Consider the following 21,675-nt stretch of genomic DNA (forward strand, 5'->3'; position numbering starts at 1 on the left):
GTAGTTCATTCCTTACCTGTTTTTCCTTCTGAAGAGCAGAGAGACCTGAAAAAAGGGTCTCATTTTTGGTCATATATTTCAATCTGTCCAGTTCTTTCTCAGTTTGGAGAAAGAATTCTCTGAGAAAAAAATTCTCTCTCAATTCAGATTAATGACAAAAAGTGTCCTACCCCTACAATTATGAAATGAATGAAAACTGATTTCTAATCACTTTCCTAGGGCTGCATCAAACAACACTTTGACCTCAAGAATGAGGGGCTGTCAAACCTGCAGCCTAGGTTCATGGGCTAATTGATCATGGGTTCAGGAGAGCTGAGAAGCCAATCCTGGCACCAGACCTAGGATTCTACCCTGGCCTTTGCTCTCTAGTGCCACCTCTCCAAAACCTGAAGGAACCCTAAAATGCAGAGCTCCATATGCGATTCACACAGTCATCACCCATGACTGTTCCCCCACCCCATCGTGTCTATTATTTCCTGTAGTTTTTATTTTTAATTTGAGTGTTATTTTTTTTTTTATTGAAGTGTGGTTAATTTACAAAGGTGTGTCAGTTTCAGGTGCATAGCACAGTGATGCAGCTAAATACAGGTGTTCCTTTTCAGATGCTTTCCCTTCTAGGTTATTACAAAATACTAAGTATAGTCCTCTGTGCTATATAGTAGATTCTTGTTGGTTATTTTCCATATTCAGTTCAGTTCAGTCGCTCAGTCATGTCCGACTCTTTGCGACCCCATGAACCACAGCACACCAGGCCTCCCTGTCCATCACCAACTCCCGGAGTCCACCCAAACCCATGTCCATCGAGTCGGTGATGCCATCCAGCCATCTCATCCTCTGTCGTCCCCTTCTCCTCCTGCCCTCAATCCCTCCCAGCATCAGGGTCTTTTCCAATGAGTCAACTCTTCGCATCAGGTGGCCAAAGTATTGGAGTTTCAGCTTCAGCATCAGTCCTTCCAATGAACTCCCAGGACTGATCTCCTTTAGGATGGACTGGTTGGATCTCCTTGCAGTCCAAGGGACTCTCAAGAGTCAAATTTCTGATTTATCCTTCCTCCACCCTTTCCCCTTTTGCAAGCATAAATTTGCTTTCTATATGTGTGGGTCTGTTTCTGTTTTGTAAATAAGTTCATTTTTATCTTTTGTTTAAATTCCACATATAAGTGATATCATATGATATTTGTCTTTGGCTTATTTCACTTAGTATGATAATCTCTAAGTCCATCCGTGTTGCTACAAATTGCATTACTTCATTCTTTTCTATGGCTCAGTAATTTCTGTTGCGTACATATATACCACATCTTTTTTATCCCATCATCTATCAGTGGACATCTAGGTTGCCTACACTGTTGGTGGGAATATAAATTGGAATAGCCACAATACAGAATGGTATGGAGAGTCCTTAAAAACTAAAAATAGAGCTAATATGTGATCCAGCATTCCCATGCCTGGGTATATATCTGGAGAAAACTATAATTTGAAAAGATACACTCACCTCAGTGTTCACTGCAGTGTTCATTGCAAATAGTTTGACTATTTACAGTAGTCAAAGCAAGGAAGCAATCTCCACAGCTTTTGCTCAAGAAACCTATGGAGATGAAACTGATCTTTCCTAATGCTACTCAGTCTTAAAAGAACCACACTGAGAAAGTTGCTAAGATTTTTCTCAGTTTAGCTTAAAAAAATTGAGGTTTGGGCTACAGACTATAGGGCTCATAAATATCCACATGCTTTCTGTACTCCCCAGGCTCCCTGACGGTATCTGGATCATGTGACTAGCTCACTGGTGTCAACATTTCACTCTGAAAGATAGAGACTGTTTGTTCAAATCTCACTTTCCTTTTATTTGCCCAGATAGCAACAATCCCTGTGGTGAACTTGAAAGGAAGTTTTCTTAAAGCTCACTTCACTTTGCTGGGTGATTTTTGCTGTTTACCTAATGCAATAGACATTATTTGTAGAAATGAGGTTATTTCATCTTAGTAAAGGGTATTATCCCACTGGTCTCTTAGAAGTCCAAGTTAGCTTGTATTTGTATGGACCCTTTTCACAGATATCTCACAATCGTCCAGTAAGGACATTTATTCTTCCTATGGTGCAGACAGGGAAGCTCTGCACATTTAGTGTAAGATAGAGCTAGGTCTCCAACTTGACTTTTCTGATTCTTGATCCCTTGTCAGTTCTTGTTCTATGAAGCACTCAAAACTAGAATAAAACTATCTTAAATAGATGGGGAAACAGTGGAAGCAGTGTCAGACTTTATTTTTTGGGGCTCCAAAATCACTGCAGATGGTGATTGCAGCCTTGAAATTAAAAGACACTTACTCCTTGTAAGGAAAGTGATGACCAACCTAGACAGCATATTAAAAAGCAGAGACATTACTTTGCCAACAAAGGTCCGTCTGGTCAAGGCTATGGTTTTTCCAGTGGTCATGTATGGATGTGAGAGTTGGACTGTGAAGAAAGCTGAGTGCCAAAAAACTGATGTTTTTGAATGATGGTGTTGGAGAAGACTCTTGAGAGTCCCTTGAACTGCAAGGAGATCCAACCAGTCCATCCTGAAGGAGATCAATCCTGGGTGTTCATTGGAAGGTCTGATGCTGAAGCTGAGACTCCAATACTTTGGCCACCTGATGCGAAGAGGTGACTCATTGGAAAAGACCCTGATGCTGGGAGGGATTGGGGGCAGGAGGAGAAGGGGATGACAGAGGATGAGATGGCTGGATGGCATCACTGACTCGATGGACATGGGTTTGAGTAAACTCTGGGAGTTGGTGATGGACAGGGAGGCCTGGCGTGCTGTGATTCAAGAGTCGGACACGACTGAGCAACTGAACTGACTGTCTACATTAGTAAAACAGATAAGTAGCAGTAATTTATTAGAAGCATAGAGAAGTAGAAACAAAAAGGGAAACTTTTTATTGATTTGACTAAAATGACACAAAATTAGTGGGATTGAAATACAAAATATTTTATTTTCTTTAAATTATGGACGAGTACAAAGTTCTTTGAAAAACAGTTGAAAAGTAAGAATGAAGCAACATGTATTCATAGATCGTCTAAAATCAAATTGTTTTCCCATGAGAAATGGCTTTTTTCCCTCTACCATTAATTCACAAGATAAAAAAACAAATCAAGTGCACTTGGTTTGTACGTCATATACTCATCCTTTGGGACTTGAGAGAATTAAGGAAAACTGAAACAATAAAACAGCAACAGCAAAAAATCATTGTGCTATTTGGCCTCTAAAACAATCCTTTCAACATTAATTTCTCCTCACTAAACTCACTTAGCTGCAAACTTCTGATACAGTGTTTCTTTCCAGACAAGACAGGTATATCCAGTAAATCAGTGTTTAATGCATATATTGAGTTTACGGCTCTCTCCTTGGTGATGTCTCCTCTCAGTTTTCTGCAGGTGGTCCCACTGGCTCTGAAGATTACAGAATGGTTCATGTAGCAGGGACTTTCTCTGTGGAATCCTTCATGAGAAATGATTTCATCTCAGAGCCAAAGTGCTGGAAACTACCAAAATGATTCTGAGCAATGGAAAGAGAGGCCTCACATTATCTCGTGGCTCATTTAAGAGTTTGCCCCTTATCCCCAAACTTTTTCATCTTCAGTGTCATTGCCTTTGTGGCAGCCATCCCTCATTCATACAGATAGTACAGTAGCATTTCATGCTTCCACATCTTTATCTCCCTCTCAGTCACTGTAGTCTGGCTTTCTTGCATTCTACTACACTTTCCCCCAAAAGGTCTCCAAGGGCTTTTGTCTTAGTGAGTATGGAAGCCTCTGGTCCTTCTTGTAGCATTTCAAGGGCTTGCCATGACTGCACTACTTGGCACTTGAAGGCTTGCATCAGAGTTGCCTTCCTCTTCCTCCCTTAGTTTCTCCTTTTATTTAGTTGAGTACTGAAATGTAAGTGGCTCCTAAACCTCCACACTTGGCCCTCCTTTCTTTCAGCTCATGCTGGACAATCTCCTTTGCTTTATTTCGTTCTTAAGTGAGAAAAAATAATCTGCATCTAAACAACTGGAGATGACATTGCAGGAGGTCTGTTCTAGACCTTATCCTTTGCCATCTGATGCCAGTATCAACCCTCACACATATCAAGCAAATTATTTGATCTATACTCATGTATTACTGTTGTCATAAATATGGTGGTTTTTAAATCTACCATCCTGTTTGGTTTGGAGTGCCATGTATTAATTAAGGAACTGCTAGCTATTATAGAAATATTGTAGCAAGGAGATCAAACCAGTCAATCCTAAGGAAACCAATCCTAAATATTCATTGGAAGGACTGATGCTGAAGCTGAAGCTCCAGTACTTTGGCCACCTGATGCAAAGACCTGACTTATTGGAAAAGCCCCTGATGCTGGGAATGATTGAGGGCAGGAGGAGGAGGAGGTGACAGAGGATGAGATGGTTAGTCGGCATCACCAACTCAATGGACATGAGTTTGAGCAAACTCCAGGAGACAGTGAAGGACAGAGAAGCCTGGTGTGCTGCAGTCTGTGGGGTCGCAAAGAGCTGGACACAACTTAGTGATTGAACAACAGAAAGCTGTTGTAGGAGATAAACGCCTACATCTAAGTAGTTTAATGCAATAGGCATTTATTTCTTGCCCATAAGAAGTCCAAAACAGATGTTGCTAATTGTCAAGGGTGGCTCTTCTCCAAGCAGAAGTCGAGGTCTCAAGTTCTATCTTGTGGCTCAGCCAGTTTCAATACCTGTTTACTTTGACAAAGGGGAAGGAAGTGTTATGGGTCAGGCCTGCTAGTGTCACACATGACTGGTGCCCACAAGTCACTGGGCTCCCGCACACAGCCACACCTAATTAGAAGGACTGAGAATAGTGGTCTAGCTGTGCACCCAGGAAGAAATGACTTGGGTAACAGTCATCCAGGCTCTGCTTGATTTAGACACTGCTTTTCATGTTTATTGTCAGTGCCTGGCATAAATCTGACAGTAGAAGTTGGATGAGTGAATGGAAGGTAATAGAGCTTCCAGGTCTCAGCCCTGAGCACACTAGTACAATAATCCATAAGTAGAAGCTTATGGAGAATCTAGAAAGATTTAGAGAAGAACCAGGAGACATCACTAAAGTAATCAGAAAATAGATATCTGTGAAACAAGGAAGAGTTCTGAACTGTTCTTCATGGAATAAAATAGCCCAAGAAAAAAATTCATCATGTTCCTAAAAGTTATCAAAGTCTAATAACAGTAGTTCAAATATGATTACTCATTTTACCACTAAGCTTTGTTTGTTGGTTGTTGAAGGGTTTTGGGAGATATAACTAGGATTTCTAATAAGAAGTAATACTACTGGTAATTTTTTAAAATGTGCAGCTTATGTAAGATTTGCTGCAAGGAAGATCATGATGCATAAATCTCAGGTATACATCATGACCTTCATGACCTGTGGATCTTTGGAAATGCCAGGAAGGGACATACTCATCTTTTTTTTTAATTAATTTTAGGAAAAAAAACAACTTTTCAGATGAAAAAATGAAGTCTTCCATAGGAATTCACTCTTTTGTTGCTATATAATGATTATTTTTTCTCCTTGCTTCTACTGTGTGCTGTAAATAGCATAAAAGTTAGGCATAATGAACTAGGGTAGAATTTCTGTGTGATTTTCTTCTCACTAGCAGTTCTCTCTCTGGCATGAGAGATGGAGGGGAGTGGCAGGGAATGAAGAGAGTGCTGATATTTTGGCTGATTTAAAGTTTGGAGGTTTAGATCTTAGTCCCAGAAGATGTCTTTTTTAAGATCATGGTCAGGGTGTTAACCGTGTGAATGACAGTTAAACATATACGACAAAGATGTCCAACTAATTAAGGATTTTTTTTTTTAAATTTCTGGTGTATGTAACCTCTTTGGAGCTTCCCTGGTGGCTCAACGGTAGAGAATCCACCTGCCAATGTAAGAGACTTGGCTGAGATCTCCTTGGGAAGATCCCCTGGAGAAGGAAATGGCAACTTACTCCAGTCTTCTTACCTGGGAAATCCCATGGACAGAGGAGCCTGGCAGGCTACAGTCCATGGGGCTGCAAAAGTCAGGCACAACTTAATGACTAAACAACAACTTCTTTAAGCAAAGAGCCCAGTAATATTGCTTTACTTTATATCACAAGTAAAATGTATGCAAATAAGCTCTATAACTGGAAGTATCATAATATAACTAGGAAATAATTGGGATGGAAATCAGGGCATCTGAGTTCTTCTCCCAGATCTGGAACAAACAACGTAATCCTGAGACAAATCAGTGGGCCCCAGGCTGAACGGTTTCTCCCCTGTGGACAGAAACTTCATAAAAGTAGGTTGATAGAGGAGGCTGGGCCCTGCGCAGATAAGAGATAAAAGACCACATATTCCTCATTCTTGAGATCAAGGAGACCTTCCTGACTACACATGCACAGAAAAGCTCCTTGGAGGTCTAAAGAGGGGGGCTGTCACCTCATGTTAAGTGATGTCAGCCTACTCAGAGACAGACCTCTTTGCTAGAATCCATCTTGGCTAAGAGGTGAGCATGCACACATGGCGGGTACCCTGAGAAATATCAGGTATGGACTCAGAACCGGGCAAAGCAAGATGATTGGCTACAGGAAACCCAGAAGAAATGCCCCATAAAAATGGTTCAAACTACCACGAGGACACAACTCTCTGGGCCCACCTGTGTGTCTAGCCACATGTACTGTTTTCCTCCTAATAAACACTACACTTGTTTCACTGCTTTCCATCTCTATGTGGAAATTCCTTTCCACACAGCTGACCGCCCAGGGCCTTGTCACTGGCCACTGGTCCCTGGTGGTCTCGTGGCCAGGATTCAGCACCCTCAATACCACAGCCAGATCTGAGTCTCTGGCTGGGAACTGAAACCCTGCTTCAAGCTGCTGCAGGCCAAGGGCACCTGAGATGACCTCGAATAAGTGTAAAATTGAATTCATCTAAAAGTATAATGGATATAAGTCCTATGTATTTGAACATTAGGCGATATAGGGCTTTTTAAAATCTAAGCACTAGAACATAATGGTTAAAAATCGGGGCTTTGGAATGAAATGTAATAAACTGAGTTTGCTTCCTGACTCTAACATATACTAAATGTGTGACATTGGGAAAGTTGCTTAATCTCTCCAAGCTTCAGGAAATGGGAATAATGAGTTTATAATAAAATGAGCCTGGCTTCCCTGATGGCTCAGTGGTAAAAGAATCCACCTGCCAATGCAGGAGACGTGGGTTCAATCTCTGCGTCAGGAAGATCCCCTGGAGAAGGATGTGGCAACCCACTTCAGTATCCTTGCCTGGGAAATCCCATGGACAGAGGAGCCTGGCGGGTGGCAGTCCATGGGGTCACACAGAGTTGGACATGACTAAGCGACTCAACAGCAATGAAATAACCCACTGCATTTGCCAACAGTTGGTTTGAGACTAAAGTTAGATGATGGATATAAAGTTTTAAATTCAGGGCCTGGATCTTTGTTGACCATCTTATTCACTTAAGATCATATGTATTAAAAAATTCTGTACTAATCTGACTGCTGATGCGGATTTGTGGGCAAATGATTTAGCATGAAACAATCCCCAAGAATGCTGAATAGCAAATAGTCTCACATGACAGAGGTTACTTGATTTTGCTTTCACAAGGAAAAAGCAATTACAATGAGAAAATGGGTTATTTATATGCTGAAGAATGTTTTTTGCATTATGATTGCTAAACACTGAGAATGGTTTACTTAAATCCAAAGCTAACTTTTCAGGCATTCAGCTTTTGCTCCTATAGGAGTATTTTTTCCATTGTCTATAGTTTTAAAGACTTCAAACCTTATGTCTGAATTGATAAAATAAGAGGGCTATATAGGCAAGCGAACTCCTTAGTAAATTAGCTGTGCTAGATTGCGAAGCTAGTCACACGCACACCTAATTTGCTTATAGTGCAAAAATTAATATTTATGTTACAACCAGAAATTAAATTTCTGTTACAACACTTACTTCAGGTAAAAGTAAAATCAGTTGTATCAACCACTAGCCAGAGAGAAGCCTAAATAATTAACTTTACTCGTATATTTCAACTGATATTCGCTCATAATTTTAAATAAGAGTTTAAAGTAGTAGGTCCCTGATGTGTGAAATAGATAGCTAGTGGCAAGTTGCTATATAGCACAGGGGCTCATCTCAGTGCTCTGTTATGCCCTAGAGGATGGGGAGGGTTGGAGAGAAGCTCAAGAAGGAGGGGATATATGTGTGCATATGGCTAATTCACTTTGCTGTACAGAAGAATCTAATGTAAATAAAGCAATTATACCCCAATAATAAAATCGGTCCCTGGCAACAATTAGAAGTATGTGGAGTATATTGCTCTAAATATTTCTTTCAAATTACAGAAGAGTGATAACATTTTTCCAGCAAGTGTGGACTAAAACTTCTTTATACAGGCATTAGGCTGCTTTTGTTGTTCTGTCGCTGAGTCGTGCGCTGCTCTTTGCAACCCCAATGGATTGAAGCACGCCAGGGTTTTGTATCATCACTATAAGAAAGGCTAAAAGAAAACTTGTAACAGGCTAATATCACTCTTAAAATGTTTAGGGGGTGGAATATAAGGAATGAAGTGGAGAGAAATTAGTATCAACTCTACTCTTAAGTACACACAGATCATTCACTTAACATAGTTTTAATCACCTATGGAAGACACCATGCTTGGTTTAGGTCATATTATAGAGAACAAGATAAAAGCAGTCCCTCCTGTCGTGGAGTTTAAGTGAAAGCAGGAGAGACATATAAAACAATGAAATCCTTAATCATTTGTTTAACTGGAATCGTGACATGCTGGGAAAGAGTACGGAAAATTCGTAGAATAAAATCACAGAGACTCTCTTGGTTTGGGAGGATCAGAGAAAGGCTTTAAATGAAGTGAAGTTTCACTGAGCAGAACTCTGAGGCATGAGCTGGAATTAACCAATAAAGGTGAGGCAGGAGAGTGCAGAGTGGGGTATGTTTCAAGCAGAAAAATCTCTTTGCTCGGAGACCCAGAGAAAACCAGTATAACTGGAATCTGCTATGCTAGAGGGGTAAGCAACATCTATGAGAAGAGTTTGGTCTTTATTCTAATAGCTCTGGCAGATCATGGGAAAGATTTAAACAGAGGTGAATTGGTTGTGTTTGTATTTTGAAAATTAAATTATACAATTTTAGCTCATTCTGACTGCAACAAGGAGAGTGGTTTGGAGGAAACAAGAGTTGTTGATGGGCCCTTTCACAGTGGTCCAGAGTGAAAGATGGTTGGTGGCTTGAAAGAGACATGCAGGGGAAGTAGAGAACAGTGAATGGATTCACAAGCTCTTTTTGAACTCTGGAAATTTCTCTTGTTTTCCTGTGAAGTCTACTATGCATTTTAAAGAATATTTATTATATTTTAACTCAGTACCTCAATAATAATTAAAGACCACTTAGACCACAAATCCACTAAAAAGTCTTCTTTTATTCAATCAGCTATGTTTTTTTAAGAAAAATTTAAAATAAATAAGTATACAGGTTATGTGTACCACTATAACAAGAGTCATGAAAGTGTTACTCAAATAACATTTGAGAAATACCCCTCTAGAAAATCAACAGTGATGGTAGCTGTATTCATCTTCCGGCACTGCCGTGACAAAATACCACACACTTAGTGGCTTAAACAAGCAAACAAAAAATTATCTCAGTTCTGGAGTTTGAAGTGTGAGATTAAGATGTTGGCAGTATTGGTTCTGTTACCAAAGTGGTCAAGTGGTCCCATGCCAGGGTCCTAGACTGGGCCAAAATACCCTTTCTTGGCCAGGGAGTTTCTCTTTTTCAACCAGATTTGCACAGCCAATAGGGAAACTGCTGCCAAGACTAGGAAAGCACAAGCTTCATTCAGTAACCAAGAGTCGGGATCCCAGCTCACTGCAAATCAACTTCTCAACCAGCTCAGGTGGAGACACCAAATACGTAGGAGGGTCGAAGTAAAAGGGAGAATTGGAAAAGGGAGGAGGAATATTCATGACAACAGTGACTTGGTGTGGACCTGGGACGCAGGCAGCTCTCCTTTTCAGTCCTTGTCTGAGCGTTTCCGGTTGTTGTCATGGCAACCATCAACTGTCAGGCATTGGTGGGTGTGTCATTCAGCGTGCTAAGGTAATACAATGAGCACGTAATGAGGCTCCAGTTCTGGAAGTCAGATCTTCCTCCATCTTGAGCCTAGTTGGTTCTAACCAGTTCTTATTTTCCTCTCTTTGCAGCTTCCTTTTGAAACTAATTTAAGAGTAGTTGGTCTTTATTCGGGAGGGCCAGGAGTCTGATTCTGGGACAGGTCTGGTTACAGCTCCTTCTGATGGCTGGGAGAGAATCTCTTCCATGCCTCTTCTCTAGTTCTGCTGGCAATCTTGGGCATTCTTTGGCCTCTGCTACATCTCCCTGATCTCTGCCTGCATCTTAGCACACATTCTCCCTGTGTGCCTTTGGCCAGATTCCCCCCTTTAATAGGGACACCAGTCATACTGGATTAGAACCCACCCTACTGCAATATCACCTCTTCTTAACTAATTACATCTGCAAACAATGACCTCTTTCCCAATAAAGTCACACTCTGAGATACTAAGGGTTAGGACTTCAGCCTATGAATTTTTGAAGGACATAGTCCAACCAATACCAGTACTATTTGTGAAGTTCAGATGGGTTAGCCTCCTATTTTATCTTTACCTTGACATAACACTTAAAAAGAATCTGCTAATCTGAATTAGACTCTTTTCTGTTAAAGAGCAAACTCAGATTCCCAAAGACCTTACTAGCTGACGAGGGATGATGGGGTAGGAAGCAAACCTGACATCACGTGCACCGCAGCAATATTAAGAATTAGCAACAATATTAAAAATTATAGCAACAGCATTAAGAGTTAACCTTCCCAAACCACATTCTTCCTTTGAAATAGAACTAAGCAAACCTCTAAATGTCCATTGCAAGCCTGATACAAATTTCAAACTGGTCAAAGAGGCGTAAAACAGACTGAAGAACTGATATAAAACACTTTTTTTTAATGTAGTACCATGAATCATTTCTGATGATGGATGAGTAGCTAGTATTAATTTCAACTATTTCGGAAGAAAAGGTCTAGTCAGTATAGGAAAATATGAGTTTAGCCCTTACTCAAATTTTATAATTTTGAATTATCACAGAAAATTTGTATTATTTTAATATTCATGGATCTTAAAAGTATAAATAATTCTATGGCCAAAACAAAAGTGTTTTTTTTTTTTAACCTTCCCAACAGAGCTCTTAGAAGAGACATATTGTAAACCAAGGTAGGGTACTTTGCTTTGACTGGAAAGTCAATGTCAACTGTTTTTTTATGAATACATTCTGTTCCCCTAAAGTTCTATCTAAATGCAAGTACATGAGGGATCTTTTCAACAAACACATACATGAAGTGATGTCTACCAATTAGAATGGCAGCTTCAATAAAAATCTGATCTCCTACATTGTCTAGGCAAACACGAAGTGGAGCAAAAGACTTATTTTCCTCTTCTTCAGTTGAGTTTTTCTTAAAGACCTTATAGAATTGTAGAATTAATGAACTTGAAGCAATTGTGAGATTATCAAGTCTGGGGAATTTCCAGGGATTCTCAGCAAAACCCTCAAAGTTCATTGGTGTTCCAAGGGGTGGAGGCAGCTGTGGGTGGCGTATGGGTAGAGTGCTGGGGCATTAAGGTAGGGAGTCAGGAGGAAGTGATTCTAGCCTTGTCAACCCAACCCCATCCCAGCTGGACCTGGGGCAGTCTACTTTCATCATCTTCATAAAGTACCTATTGTGGCCTTGTTTGCAGAAAGGATTTCACACTTTATAAAATGAGAAAACTGAGACCCAGAGACGCTGTCACTTATTCTGGCTCCTCTAACCAGTGAGCAGCAGAACTGAGACAGAATCAAAGTTGTCTTCTTTGTCAGCTCACATTAAGCTACGTTTCTCCCCTTCTCACACAAAAGCAGGGAGGGAGACCCGCCAGAGGCCCTTTTAAGGCAAATATGTTGTCTGCCTTGATCAGGTGAGTTTACAACTCAGCCTAAATGTTCATAAAAATAACCCAAGCCAAAATTGGAGCATTTTTAGTTCAGCCCTCCCTCGCAGCATAGTGAGGATTTTTTAGGATGTAAAATCATAAATCTTATGTGTGACCTATTATATTTCAAGTTAATAACAAATCTAGACCTTTATTCCTCATCTGCAATTCTTTTTCTCTCAGTTCAGGGAAGATTGTCTAATTTTTAAAGGCCAGTGAGTGTGGCTGAAGCTGACTGAGCCATAGAAGTATTTCATCAAGTAAAACATCACAAAAGTTTAAATTTCAAAGACAGTAATGCTGCTGCTGCTGCTAAGTCGCTTCAGCCGTGTCCGACTCTGTGCGACCCCGTAGACGGCAGCCCACCAGGCTCCCCTGTCCCTGGGGTTCTCCAGGCAAGAACACTGGAGTGGGTTGCCATTTCCTTCTCCAATGCGTGAAAGTGAAAAGTGAAAGTGAAGTCGTTCAGTCGTGTCCAACTCTTTGCGACCCCATGGACTGCAGCCCACCAGGCTCCTCTGTCCATGGGATTTTCCAGGCGAGAGGACTGGAGTGGGGTGCCATTGCCTTCTCCAAAGATAGTAATAAGCGTTTCTATCTGCTGCGTGTAAATACTGTAAAGCCCACCTGAAGCTGCTTCTTAAGTTCAGCGTACTTAACAAAGGGGTTATTTTAAATAAATATAATCCACATATTATATTTTAGAATAAGTAGTTACATTCTTATTTGTGCCCAAGTGGTCCTAGGAATGTCCCTCTGTTCTTTTCCTTTGCATCCTGGCTGTTTGTTTCTACTCAGGGCAGAAATGGTCAAGACCTAGAGAACAGAAGTGGTCAAAGGAAAGAAGGTCCTCTTCCTCTTTGAAAGGGAGAAGAGAAGGATGTTATTAGTCGAAAGGAAACAGCCTCAGAAGCATCAAGGTGTTGGAGAAAGAGGAAAGGAGAAAAGACGGGACAGAGGAGGCAGCAGAGAGAAAAAGATACATCTCATTGTAGCTTCTCTTCTCTCAAATTCTTCATTGTCCTGTCATCAGGAGTACATTTAAATTAGCTTAAGTGAAAAAGAGGAATTGATTGGAAGGACAGAAAAGACATTTCACAGAAAACATAGACCACTGGGAGGGACTGGCATCTAATTGACCGCAACTAATTGACAGGCTCCAGGGAAAACTCTCCCTCTGTTTTTATTTTTTTGCTCTTTCTCTCTATCTCGTTTACTTTTTCTCCTCTCCTTCCCCACCATACTATATGGTTCCTCATCTCTTCCTCTCTTTCTCTCTGTGTGTTTCTCATTCTTCTATGTATGTTGGCTCACTGCTGGTCCATTCCCTTGACATGACTGACCCCCTGTAGCCCCTGGAAATCTCTTCATTTCAAGTAACCAATAGGCATTAACTTCTACACCTGTCCCTATTTGCAAACTCTCAGGTGTCTGGTTTACCTACCCTAGATCAAGTGTCTACCCATGGTTCCATCAGTTTTCCCTTAATTGCCAAAGTAACTACTCATGTTGGATGTGACAGCAGAGAAAGCAGTCAACCTAATTTATTTCTACACTCCTTTTCAATCTTGTCCTGGGCTCTTCAGCCAGTGTCCGCAGTCTCCTGCCCTTATCACAGGAGTCTTCAACCTCTTATAATAGTGTCTCTCATACTTGTATCAGATTGTTCAGATCACTTGCATCAAAGTGTGTTTATAAAAAAAAAATGCAGATAGTCAGGTCCTTACCTATTCCAGATACCCTATGTGCTAAATACACTTTGAGAACTGGCATGAAAAATTCACTGTTGATAAGATTCTTTGTATTGGAAAGCATGCTCTGAGTTTCAAATAACCTATAGACAAAATTTTTGTTGAATTGTTCAGTCTCTAAGTCGTGTCCAACTCTCTGCGACCCCATGGACTGCAGCCCTCCAAGCTTCCCTGTCCTTTACTATCTCCCAGCATTTGCTCAAAATCATGGACATTGAGTTGGTGATGCCTTCCAACCATCTAATCCTCTGTTGTTCCCTTCTCCTCCTGCCTGCTGTCTTTCCCAGCATCAGGGTCTTTCCAGTGAGTCAACTCTTCACATCAGGTGGCCAAAGTATTGGAGCTTCAGCTTCAGCATCAGTTCTTCAGTGAATATTCAGGGAAATTAGCTTCTAGAATAAATATATTTCACATAATAAATTTAAAACACTAGTGATATGTGTTTTAAATATTTAAAATATGTGTTTTAAATATATTGGTACCATGTACCAAAGTATATGGTATTTTAAAAGTAAAATCCTTTAATACTTTAAATATTAAAACTTAATACCTTAATATTTCAGATGCTATCATGCAAAAATTAATACGGAGAATTTTCTTCTTTACGTAATTAATTCTGTTCACTTCATGCATCTGCAAACAGTATAATTCTATAAGGAACCTAGGAAATGCGCACTGGTTTAATCACTTTCCTGCCTCTTCCCCATCCATCTTTATGACTCTCTATTTTGAGTTTATGGTCTCTTCTAGATACTAGGTAATCTATATACTTTTAACATCCCTGTCTCATTACAACTATGCACCAGATGTTATCATCAAAAGCCACTGTTCCCCTGTGAATGTCATCCATAGCAGAACTCAGGCTACCCCTCCTTCTCAGCAGATTGATCATTAACACCCATTCTTCCCTGACAAGATCCTCTCCCTCAAGATTCTTCTGAGTTTGTGCTTCTCAAATTTGAATACATATAACCCTGGGGATACATAGTTTCAGATTAGAAGCCACAAGTTAATGGTGCTGTTTCTTACTGGGACATTTAACTAAAGATTTAATAACTTATCTGGAAAGCAACCTTCATTTATTTTTGTCTTAAACATGGATAGGTTACTCTTTACGACCCCATGGACTTACAGAGTCTATGGAATTCTCTAGGCCAGAATACTGGAGTGGGTAGCCTTTCCCTTCTCCAGGGCATCTTCCCAACCCAGGGATCAAACCTAGGTTAAAGGCAAGGATACACATTTCATATTTAACTTTAAGAAAAAAGGTGAGCCTTCAAAAAATGTGAGCTATGTTTTCCAAGTTCCCAACCCCAGGCACATTATTAAATTCATAATATGTTATGGATTTAGCTGATCTTCATGAAACATGAATTCAACAGCTATGAAAATAACAGCTTAAGTAATGAGAAAGTTTTAAAAAGCAGATCAGGTCGAGCTGTCATCTCCCTTCTCTAATTCTATCTGAGGCCCAAGGGTCTCTGGTTTTCAAGGGGCTAGGAGGGACCCAGGAGAAAGCAATTTCATTTTCAAGCAAGTGTATCTTTCAGCTGATCTTCAACAAAGTAAATATCCTCTGGAGCTGGTTTCATAATAGGTTCCTCTTATGAAGACTGGCTCTAACCAGTTCTTGGGAAATGTGCTTACAGACAGGGATTGCCCAACTGATCTCAGTAGACAAGAAAAAACACAGGGCAGAAGAGGTCATGCCAATGAATGCACGCCCTACACACATCTTTATGGACAAAATAATCCACCCCACAATGCCATGTACTTGCCTATTATTAGGATTTGGATAATACCCACTAAAAGAGTTCAAGGTATTCTTCATAAAAATGTAGAAGTAAACAATGTCGTTCATTCTTTTCCTGCTGGCAGAGTGAAAATTACCCCCCATGGGGTAATCTGTACCACCATACAGATAGCTAGAGTACACAGCTGCCCACACAGTCTTTGAGAGGAGCCATAAGGTCTGACCTGTTGGAAAATAGTTTCCCCTTTGAATTCTCAGAATATAGCCTTCTTCATATTCCTGGCCTCCATTCCCACCATTAATCACCAATAAATTAGACTCTAAGTAGAAGTGTTATCTCCATGAGGTCACTGTGAAAATGTATAATTAAATAAGCTGGGAGGGGTGTTGGTTTTTTTCCCATTTATACAATAAAATACATTACTCACTGACATGGGTTAATTTACCTGCATTAATTGTCGGCTTGGAAAACAAATATTAAGATTCTGATGACATACGACATAAAATGGTAAGTGTCTAGTGGAGGTTGAGGCATGAGTTTCACGGGCTATTGCCATGCGTTAGAACTCCGGTTGGAGCCCAGCAGAGGGCACCCCAGGAAACCAGCAGGAAGAGCCTAGACACATAGGAGTGGAGACAGATTCACTGAGCCTAACCATTTCCTCCGTTTTAATTTTTGCTAAACCGGCCCTGATCACTACAAAACAAACTGGTTGAGTGGTAGTGAGTAGAGTGATCTGGGGGCAGCCAATTACTTCTGAATTCTGTAAAATGCTAAAGTGAAAGTGTTAGTTCTTCAGTCATGTCTGACCCTCTGGGACCCCAAGGACTGTAGCCCACCAGGCTCCTCTGTCCATAGAATCCTCCAGGCAAGGATACTGGAGGGGTTTGCTGTTTCCTTCTCCAGGGGATCTTTCCAACCCAGGGATTGAACCCAGGATCCTGCACTGCAAGCAGTTTCTTTACTGGCTGAGCCACCAGGGAAGCCCTGGTAAAATGCTTTAAGACAAAAACTGCAGTCATCATCATGGTTTTCACCATCACTCCTGTGAGCCCTGTACCCCTTCTCCGCTGCTTCTGGTAGAATCAGTCAGTTTTACTCCTCTAGTAGGTGATATAAAGTTGCAGGCAGCCACAGGAAACACAAAGAAATACAGTTAGGAAGGCACAGAGGGGAGTCAGGACTGATCCGCAAAGCTAAGGGAAGTCAGAGGGTAGCCCGGGTAACATTCTCACTGATTGCTCCACAATGTAGATTGCTGGAAAGGCCATCAAATTCCTTTTCTCTTTGAGACCTGTTTGCACATAGCTGTTTGTACATACCTGTACAGTCTTTATAGAAATTGACAGATGAAGCCAGATTGGTTTTTACAGAGCCAAAGGATACCTCATCCACACAGCACACTAAATGGTTTCTAAGGAAAAGTATGGAGTTCACTTTAGATTCACAAAGATGATCCTGAAATAGAACTGAGCGTATGCTTGAACATGCCAAGGAGTGGGAAATGAACTTTGAAAAATGATCAAAACTTATCAAAGTTAATTTAAATCATCCCAATTGTGTAGAGCAAAGCACGAGAAACCAACATAACACAGCCAGTAACCATTTTCCTTGCCATTCTCCTTCCCAAAAAATTAAAATAATTTTTAAACAATGATCCTATTTTGTGATATAAGCAAATGTAAAAGTGTTAAGCTTTGATGAGAAAAGAGGATATAGGGGTGATGAAGGCCAACACGTGTCCCTGTCACTGTACTTACTACACCTTCTGTTGTCCATCTTCCACCACTATTTTGTAAATTGTGAGCACAGAGACAAAGTGATTTGATTTGATAAATGCTCTGCAAATATAGGAGTGACAACCCAATTAGAGGTACTAAGAAGAAGTCTAGTCGGACTGGTAGATCTTGATGCCCAATTCATGTGTACTTAGAGGTAACAGATGTCAGTGATATCCAGAAAGAAGTTCTGGAATATGCCAGTGGTTGAGTGACAGGAGCCCAGAAACAATAAATCTAGATGGGGCAGCACACAAATGTACACGTGCAAGAAAAAATAAGATCAGGATAATCTGTCAGCAGGTAGCAAACTCCCAACATCAAGCTGATGTCCAGGAGAGATAGTCATTGAAAAAGCACCCATACAAAGAAGGCAGAGGCTAAGTCCTAGAATATCAGATGATCAAGACAGGACTCTAGATATTTTAGGAATAGAAGTTTCCAAAGCTAGATTAAATAAGAGAGGAAGTTTGGTTTTATTAGCAAGGCAAGTGATCACAGCAGGTCAGCAACAGGTGTTATTGGTCCATTTTACAGATTAGGAAACTGAGGCTCAATGAGACTAACATGTCCAAAGCCTTACAGCTAATGTAAGTATCTAATCCCAGGTTTAAAAATAAAGCCCACCAAAGTCTAAAGCTAATAATCCCTCTTTTTCTTACTCCATGTGCAACTCTAGGACATCAGTTACTACAAGTCCTAGCTCTGTAACTTGAGTTGACTTCTCTAGATTCCTCAGAGCACTGGACTAGCATTCTTCTAATAATCCCTGAAATGATTCCAGAGCTGAAGATGGAGCTGGGTGTGCAGTAGTGTGTCTCAACTTTGCCTGCACACTGGAATTATCTAGGGTTTTAAAAATACTGATGTCTGGGTTCTATTACCAGAGTTGATCATTTAATTGGTTTAAGGTGTGGCCTTTGTCTCAGGATTTCTAAAAAGCCTTCCAAATAATTCTAATGTTTAGCCAAGCTGGAAACTACTGGCTACAAGCAAAAGTCAAGAGCCCTCAGCTGTTTGTAGAGGAGAGATATGCAGACCAAGCTTGTACATTTCAACGAGCTAGGAAAAATACTAGAAGACTCATAGGCTTATTTTTTTTTTTCTTGGACAAGTCAACCATTTGCTTTTACAGTTTAACCTCAGAAAATATGCCAGAAGTAAACAGGTGTACGATTAACCTTGCAAATCAAAAGGTTCCGTGTTTTTAGACTCTAAACGCTAGCTGTGTGTGACCAAAGGCAAGGTTTTAGAACTGGATCTCCCAAATTGCTCATTACTATTCCATGCTTGGTTAAAACTTACATCATCCTGCAATGGAATGTGACCCAAGTCAAAGACAAAATAAAAACAGTTGCATTGCTTTCATGATTAGTAAAGATATTAGAGAGGGGTTAAGGTGTCTCAAAACAACTTGTACTTTTCCCAACCTATTTGAGACCTGATTCATGCTATAGTTTAGTAACCTTGATACCTTCAGATGATACTGCAAATGTATAATTTCTGGATGTGTAACTCTAGATGTTTAATGTGCTTGGACTAAATCCAAATCTGGAAACTCATTTTTTATTTTACGTATATTCTTAATAAAAAGCAAATACAAGCCCTTACTCCCAACTTCCATTATTAGAATTCTTGTCCACAGCTCCCTAACAGAAAGCAATGAACTATGAAACAAGTACACATCTGTCTGTGGTGACAATACACCCTGGTTTACCAGGGTGACCGTCTGGGTTTGTGCCTATTGTTCAAGCAGAATTATTAATAGCACCCTCTCTTACTCTTAGAAATGTTTCCATCTGGGTGATAAATTATCTGGCCACCTTACATATAGCTCACTCAATCTGCATTCCCTCTACAAGTACTATAGGGAAACCTCATGATTGGAGTGTGGTCACTTTATATTTAGAATGCTCCCACAGCTACACGTGAAAGTAAAAGTATTGAAATATCAATCAGCTGATCAACATCCCTTCCTCAAAAACAAAATAATAGAGATTTCTAAAATATTTCTGTTTAACTCCATCAACACAGAAGCCCCATTAAACGAAAGTAAAGACCTTGTACTTTTCCACCTTAAAACTTGCATTATCTGTTTCTGTTAGAAACTAACCTTGTGGCCTTGAACAAGAAATTTGGCTTTTTGTGATCAGGTTTTTCTCCTTTGCAAAAGAGTAGATTAGAATAAGTGGTCTCTATCACCTTTTTGAGTGACGATTCTGAAAGTCTATGTTGCTACTTTCTCTAGGCATTTTACTTAACCAGTGTTTTGCCAGTTCTATCCTTCTGCACAGTCTGAAACTAAGCTGATAGATATCTAAGACCAAATCTACTGAATTCACTGTTTCAATTTTTACTTTACCATCATAATCTATACATGTGATAGTTAAATATCCTTGAAGTTAGTCTTGATTCCAGCAATATTTATGTAATATTTACTATCCGTGAAACTCTGTCCTGGGCACAGGGATCCTCTACTCGTTAAGTTTTACTAAATAAATTTCATTTATTTGGCCATTGTTCACTGTCTGTAGCCTACCAGGCTTCTCTGTCCATAGAATTGGAGGGCGTGGCCATTTCCTTCCCCAGGGGGTCTTCCCAATCCAGGGATCGAACCCAGGTCTCCTGCATTGCAAGCAGATTCTTTACTGTCTGAGACACCAAGGAAGCCCTTGTCTATGAAATATTTGGGCTATTTTGAAAAATACATGAAGGACTATTTTTAAGACTTAAACAGATCACTTGTTCTAAAGTATGCATCTTCCAGTTATATGTGTACTTTTAAGGAAAAATGCAAAGTTTTGTGTTTAAGCTTAAAACAATATGATGAGATTACCCATCCCCTTATTCAATAAATGTGTGTTTAAATATCCACTCTATCCTGGAATGGAGATAAACTCTAGGAATACAAGGGTAAATAAATCATAGTCCCTCAATAGTTCACAGCCTAGTGCGCCTGTGGAATAACCAGTCATATCAGTAATAGATGGGCTTCCTTGGTGGTTCAGAGGGTAAAGTGTCTGCCTGCAACTTGGGAGACCTGGGTTCAATCCCTAGGTCGGGAAGATCCTCTGGAGAAGGAAATGGCAACCCACTCCGGTACTCTTGCCTGGGAAATCCCATGGACAGAAAAGCCTGGTGGGCTACAGTCCATGGGGTTGCAAAGAGTCGGACACGACTGAGCGACTTCACTCTCACTTTCAGTAATAGATAGTGGTTCAGATTTTCACTAGCGCAGAAGGCATAGGCAGTGCAGACTGTGGTCACTGGATTCAAGATGAAGCCTAAAGTGGCCTATTGCCTCCACTTTACATTTAAATGCAAGGATTGGTATCTTTACCCTATTGGACTCTTTGCAGATAGATGGGCCACAGTGAACAAAATGACAGTCTGTATTTCATGGTGTAGACTTGTTTTCTTGTTGTTTTATTTATCCACCCTCAAGTATTCTTTTATAGAAGCACATTTTTATGATACCCTAGTAAAAGAAACATAGACAAATGAGGAAACATCTTGAGGAAACATGTCCAAGACAATGAAGGTTATAGAAAATGTGTCATGTGAGAAATGGCTGAGGAAAATAACACTCAGTGGCAAGCATGGTTTGTGTCATATCTGACATCTTTCACTTGAAAGAACATCACTTTAAAGTCAGTGAGTTCAGTCTCTCAGTCATGTCCAACTCTTTGCGACCCCATGAATCGCAGCACGCCAGGCCTCCCTGTCCATCACCAAGTCTTGGAGTTTACCCAAACTCATGCCCATCGAGTCGGTGATGCCATTCAACCATCTCATCCTCTGTCGTCCCCTTCTTCTCCTGCCCCAAATCCCTCCCAGCATCAGGGTCTTTTCCAATGAGTCAGCTCTTCTCATGAGGTGGCCAAAGTATTGGAGTTTCAGCTTCAGCATCAGTTCTTCCAATGAACACCCAGGACTGATCTCCTTTTAGGATGGACTGGTTGGATCTCCTTGTCCAAGGGACTCTCAGGAGTCTTCTCCAATACCATAGTTCAAAAGCATCAATTCTTCGGTGCTCAGCTTTCTTTATAGTCCAACTCTCACATCCATACATGACCACTGGAAAAACCATGGCCTTGACTAGATGGACCTTTGTTGGCAAAGTAATGTCTCTGCTTTTTAATATGCTATCTAGGTTAGTCATAACTTTCCTTCCAAGGAGTAAGCATCTTTTAATTTCATGGCTGTAATCACCATCTGCAGTGATTTTGGAGCCCCCAAAAATAAAGTCTGACAATGTTTCCACTGTTTCCCCATCTATTTCCCATGAAGTGATGGGACCAGATGCCATGATCTTAGT

Source organism: Dama dama, chromosome 9 (genome assembly GCF_033118175.1).
Source record: "Dama dama isolate Ldn47 chromosome 9, ASM3311817v1, whole genome shotgun sequence".
In the NCBI taxonomy this organism is placed as follows: Eukaryota; Metazoa; Chordata; class Mammalia; order Artiodactyla; family Cervidae; genus Dama; species Dama dama.